At 34.6% G+C, this 6,769-nt stretch overlaps 1 pseudogene; it reads right to left on the bottom strand.

The window, feature by feature from the left end:
* Window positions 1-6,022, bottom strand: part of LOC105307092 — an 11,995-nt pseudogene extending 5,973 nt beyond the window's left edge.
* Between the last annotated feature and the right edge of the window lie 747 nt (window positions 6,023-6,769).

Raw genomic sequence — 6,769 nt, 5'->3', positions numbered from 1 at the left:
TGGATAGTTTAGAGTGAAACCTGGAAGATTCTAACACTAAATAGATATTACTAAAGTGAAACCTGAAGCAAAAGGGGAAGGAGTTATCAGAGGGCAGTGAGAATTGTGATAATAGAGGAGAGGGTTTGTAGTCTTAAAGCACCATGGACAGCGACTTAAGCGCTACATAAGGAAAATGCAAAGAGAATACTAAGATTATTCTGCTTCCACCATCTCAGCTGCTGCTGGGTTCTCGTATTGGCTAAATCCAATGAGAGTACAGAACAGGTTAGTAAGGATATCTGAAAGGAGGGGAGTTTAAAGAAATTATATTGCAGAGCAAGATTCTAATCCTTGGTTACATAACACACTCAGTTAACCAACATTGTATTGCTCAGGCAATCTCTTAACTCACAAGTTCACAGTGAGAGGAAAGAGAGATGTTCAATTTAGATTGTTACAATTGAAATAATTTGTGCTTTGATTACAAAGAAGAACTTTACTTCACCCTATGAAACTAAAGTCCCTTAACATAATGTGAGGTTGCTATTATGATATTCCTCTTCATTATTTAGAGACATAGGCATAAAATTAGACTTTTTCTGTGTGTCTACATGTAGAAAAGAGAGATCACTTTTCCATTTCCTTCTGATTGATTTGTTTTCGGTTGCAAATGAGTGATAATAGCTGTTCCATAGTATAAGACCACAACTATCAGGTGAGAAGAACAGGTGGAGAAGGCTTTTGCCTTCCCACTGGCTGATGATATTTTGAGAATGTTGGCAATAATTTTGCCATAGGAAACAATGGTCAACAGACATGGAACCACAATAAATACCACTGTAACTACATAAACTGTGATCTCATTCAGAAATTTGTCCCCACAAGCAAGCTTTAGAATTGGGGGGAAGTCACAGAATAAATGATTAATTCTGTAAGAACCACAGAAGAGCAGAGAACAAATCTGACATGTTTGCCCAATTATGGCTGGAACTGCAACAACCCAGGCGGCAATGGCCAACTGGACACAGACTTTGTGATTCATAACCAGTGGGTAGGGCAGAGGGTTACAAATAGCCACATAGAGGTCATAGGCCATTGCTGTCAGGAAGAGACACTCTGAGCCTCCAAACATAAGGACAAAGCACATTTGTGCAGCACAAGCAACCAAAGAAATGTTTCCTTTCTGGGTCAAAAGATTCATAAGCATTCTTGGAATAGTAACCGTTACATAACAGATTTCTAAAAAGGAAAAATTGTTAAGAAAGATATACATGGGGGTCTGGAGTACAGGGTCAATTCTTGTTATCAAAATTATGAATATGTTTTTTATGGTTTGAGGTAATGATAGCAGAGTAAATGTGAAGTGTGCATACTTATTTAGAGCTTATTGTGCAGAAGTCATTTCTAATTATTTCACCCCCATAAAGAGTAAAATTATAGTACAAGCTTTTGCTATTGCATTTGTCTGGATTCAACAGTTTCTTTCTGAAATGATTGATCTATTTTACCTTCTTTCATTTTAAAGCATTTCATTTAAGGCTTTTGTTTAATATTTATTTGAAATGGGATTTAAGTCCTTCCATTTACAGTCTAATGAGAATCAGTTTTCTTAGACCAATCCTTTGTTACTGAGGGAATAAATGTATACAACATATATGTATTCCTACCTCATGTACCTCTCTCATTTATGTTAAATATGAAAACCATTAACCCAGCATACTGTTCAATAACTTTCCCTATGAACACCCCTGTACAGTGTATCATAAATATCAACTTTTAACTCAATCAATACATATGACCCATTCATCCCAATTTTTTTAAAATTTCCCTTAAGGTTCTAGTGTCATGTAGTTCCATTGAACGAAATACAATTCCTTTTCTCTATTTTCTCTTTGTAATTTTGCCTAATAAAATGTAACTTTGATTAAATACAATTATTATTTAGTCTGGGTATACAAATGGCTGGAGCCTACGAATGAAACTTACACACACACACACACACACACACATCCACAGTGGTGTAACAAAGAGGAAGAAATTTGTCCATTACTGTGGAATGACTGGACTTTGGTCTCAAATATGCAATGACACCAGACAAAGAATGAAGCCACAACCATGAGATGGGAAGAACAAGTGGAGAACACCTGGCTCACCCAATTGCTGATGGCAGCTTCAGGATGGTCAAGATTATTTTCACATAAGATACAAGAATTAACATAAAAAGAATTGTAACAACTAAAACAGTAACCACATCAATCAACTTCTCCATCATAAAGGAGTCCCCACAGGCAAGCTTAAGTACTGGAGGTACAACAAAGAAAAAGTGATTCAACTGGTGAGATCTACAGAAGGGTATAGAGAAGATCTGGTAGGTGAATCCTATATGTACTGAAATTCCAGTCATCCAACAGCCAGCTGCCAATTGAACACACAGCCTGTTGTTCATAATGAGAGGGTAGAGTAATGGGTTGCAAATAGCCACATACCTGTCATAAGCCATAATGGTTTAGAATAAAGCAGTCTGTGGTTCCCAAGACCAGAAAGAAATATATTTGAGTTGCACAGGCCAGAAAGGAAATTTTTCTGTTTTGTGTGCAAAGATCTATTAACAATTTGGTAACAGTGACTGACACATAACATCTTTCCAAGGAAGAAAAGTTCCCAAGGAAAAAATACATGGGGGTCTGAAGGAAAAGATCCACCTTAGTTGTTATAATTATGAGGCTATTTCCCATCAGAATAATCACATAGATTATCAGAAACACCCCAAAAGGAAATTCTTGGAGTCGGAAACATCGGAAAATACAAGCAGGATGAAACTCATCGATACAGTGCAGTTTCCTTGGGGGGAATTCTTGTCCTGTGGATTCCATATAGGAACCAAGTGACTCCAAGCTTAGAGGTCACTTCAGTCCACTGGGCCCAGTTGCAGAGAAGGACACATTAAATAAATGGTTTCTAATCCGGTGACCCCGGATAGATAACCGGTGTGTTCTGTTTGTTGGTTTTACATTTTGGGAATATATTTCAAATCCCAAAGCCTAAAATTGAAATATGTAGAAACAGAAGAAAATCGTTAACTCTCTTCTTCCTGTTCACATTAACAATATGAACAAACAAATAACACATCCAAACTGAGAGCGATAAAATAAGAGGAAAGCATGCTGGGTGGCCTGGTCTAGGGTCAGAACTGCTCTAGGGATCTTGTGACATTCTCTAATGAGAAATGAACCTCCTTCATGATCATTCTGGTCCTTATTTGCTTTCTCTTTGTATTTTTTTTGCCTAGCCCCTTCTCGTTCACAGTCCATTTAGGTGATGTTTTCATGTTTGGTTTTATGTTTCCCTGTGAACTTCATCTCAGGTAATTGAAGGGCAAGATCATCAGTCAGGTCAACCCTGGCCAACTTACTTCCTGCAGGCCCAGGTCAGGCCCAGGTCAGGCCAACCCTGGCCAACTTACTTCCTGAGAAAGACTTAACAAAAATCAGAAAGGTAAGGACTATAGCCTTGCTCCATCATAAAACACTTTTCATTTAATATGGTATAGAAATTTATATTAGTAACCACATAACATGACAAGTCATATGTTCACTTGAATTTTAGAATATGAAAAAATATATAAGATTCCATTTTACTATGTCCTCATCCCTCATGGTGCCCAACCATCTTGACAGTTCTCCTTATATGCTGTATTTTTGGCATACTTTAGGAGAAATTAGGTAAGTTTAGGCATTTATGGGGTAATTACATGCAGAAAAGGGAAAATAAAATGTGTAAGAGAATTTGATCATAAAGTTCACACCTGAAACCTGAGGAAATACAAAATCAACCTTTGTATACTTTTGACTACATAAATATGTACATATATAAGAACATGTAATTAATATATAAAATACTATGAATATAATATGTTAAGTCTAATACACATTTAAAATATCTATATTTGAATAACCATTAAAAAACAGGGTGCTAAAAGCAGTGTAGATTTAGCCTAACCAACTCCTTAAAAAATTAAGCATTTTAGATCAAGTAAGTTCAGTCTCTCACTCACTGTGCTGGGTCCTAGACTTCACTTTTGTGATTTCTGACTAGCCTTTGTTAACACTAAACAGTGAACTTTGTCACAGATTGGCGTACTCCAAAATTGACACTGTCCTGAATTTTGAAGTTACTCCCCCATTCCTAACTCCAAATTCATCTCAATTCCTACAGAATGCAACCTCCCTTTCTCCTGTCAAGACCCCAGTTCCTCTTCCCTCTCACCAATTCCAAAGGACTGAAACAATTTGCAATTTCCACTTTTCATTTACTTCTATACTTCTCCCTTCTTAGTTCAATGAATCTTCTATTCTGACATTCGCGTTAATTTTTCACAGCATATCTTAAAGATAAAATTTCGCTCTTAGCTCACCTCTTCTGTGACTCAAAAATGTCAGGTAGAGGGATCAAGGACCTGGGACATTTTGGATTCAAATAATATGTTGTATAACCTGAGACTGAGGGCACTTCCCGAATCATCTTCTTCCATTTCTATTTTGGTTTTTCTGGCCTTTCAATCTCTTTCTTCTCCTCTTTTCACATTTAGTTTGTTGTTTTCTTGTTTTATGTCTTCTAAAACCACTCAAAATTTCCTACCACCTCAGAAGTTATCCCTTGTGAAAAACAACTGCAACAAAAAGGTAACTGAATTTTCAGTGTTTCAGATCTATTTGATGAATGGATAAGGAAATCGATCGATACATATTTTATAGTATAGATTATAGTTTATTATGGATAAATATTATGTATGTGTTATATAGAAAATATGGTAAATGCTAAGATGTTGATGGTAAGCGCTATGAGCTCAGTTTCTGTCTTTACAGGCTCATGGTGAAGTCAGATAAGTCAGGTATCACCCTAGAGTGTGTGGAATCGACGTAGAGAAATTTACAGGTGTTACGGGAGCACCAGAGAATCTCTTAAGGAAGCAACATCTACTATGAGATTTTGTCAGATCTTAGAGTCAGATTTCAGAATTATTTTGTTATTGTTATGCTTTAGTAAACAAAATAAAACATTTTCCAGGATAAAAAAATAATGCCCTCATATCTTTATTTAGTTTTGTATTCCAAAAGCTACTTGAGTGCTTAAACAAGTGAGTATTTTATAAATATTTCCATCAGGAAAATTTAAGTTGATTTCACTTCTCACTGACCCAAGAACATGACATTGAGTAACTTCAAATGGAAATTAGTTCTAGTGTGGTAATATGTCCTTATTTAAACCATCAGAGTTTAATTTTTCCTTGTTTGAAAATAATGCATTAATATATTTACCTCAGAGAATTGTTTTGAGAAGTAAGTTAAATGCTTGTTGTAAAATAGAGTTGCAGTACTATTAGGCATTGTTATTAGGATCATTATCATACTTATTGTCATGCTTATTGTTTTTATCATTACTGTTTTAACAAATCTTTTCTTTTCTTTTTGAGCTTTGCTCATCTTTTATCTTGCCCTAGAAGTAGCCTTTTCTGTCTAGGAGAGAAGACAATGTCCATGAAAGTGTTTTGTCAGGAATACTGAGCTTAAAATTAGTAGACTATTTTGTGCTGTGTAGATATAAACCTGCAACAATATCTGAGAAAAGAACTCTAACTTACTGGGCTTTTATTTTTAGTTTTTTTTCTCTCATGTATTCCAGTCTCCTGTACTTTGAGGACACACACACAAAAAAATAGGCTTTGTTATAGAGATATAAACAAAACAAAATAGAAAAAATTAACGTAAATCTTATGTGATATACAAAAGCTTCCCAGAGATAAGCACATTTGATATTTTTTTTTCCTGAAATCGATCTACACTCTCCATTAACTGTTAATGGTATTTTTCGTTTGTAGTATGGAAACTTCAGTTCCTTTACTATCTTTTCCGTTTATGATAAACTAGCATAATAGTTTATGCTAGTATAGTGACCTGATTAATTAAAACTGTTTTTTATTTTTGACAATTTTTGAACATTTATTATATATTAACCACCATGTTAATGCCTTTACCTGCATTGTTGCTTTCATTACATTCTAAATGAAGTAGGTACTATTATTATTTCAATTTTGCATAGAGCTGGAGGAAGAGAGAAACTAAATAACTTGTCCAACATCAAGAAGATTGTGTAACATACTGACTTAAACCATGGCAGTGCAATGTCAACGTCCATATTCTTCATCAGAATTCAATAAGCTTCATGAAACATTCAATAGTAAATATTATTTTTAATTTAATATTCTAATAGCATCAATAAATTAAGAAATATAAAAACACAACATCGATGTGTTTTCTGTCCATTTTATACTCTTTCACTGTTATAAAAATGAAAGACTGATTACCTATGGATAAAGTCTGTATGTTTTAAGTTCAGAAAATTTACCTCTTTAATTAATCTGATTGGAAAAAAGAGTTTTCTTTGATGACAATTCTTATGTTGAAAAATAACACACTATTGTAAAATAAGTGTCAGAAAATCATTACTGCTTACGTATTTACATTGTGGAGAAACCAATGAGTCTTGCTTCTTTAATAAAGACAATGGTCTATCTAATAGAAACCTTTAATTTAACGTATTCAGGTATCCAATTCTGCCATTTCTATTTTTCCTGCAGCTCATATATTTCACTTTAAATTCAGTGTACCTTTGGTAAAAATATCCCTGTATTCATTGAAACAGCATCTTTTCTCCATGATGTGTTGCATCTTTAACTCAATCCATTTATCAAGTGGTAATTGAGAAACAAACCAAGGCTGTGTCTGGT

The sequence above is a fragment of the Pteropus vampyrus genome, unplaced genomic scaffold (assembly GCF_000151845.1).
Source record: "Pteropus vampyrus isolate Shadow unplaced genomic scaffold, Pvam_2.0 Scaffold474, whole genome shotgun sequence".
Classification (NCBI taxonomy): domain Eukaryota; kingdom Metazoa; phylum Chordata; class Mammalia; order Chiroptera; family Pteropodidae; genus Pteropus; species Pteropus vampyrus.
The sequence above is the reverse complement of the archived record's forward strand: the minus strand, read 5'-3'. Positions and strand labels throughout refer to the sequence as shown.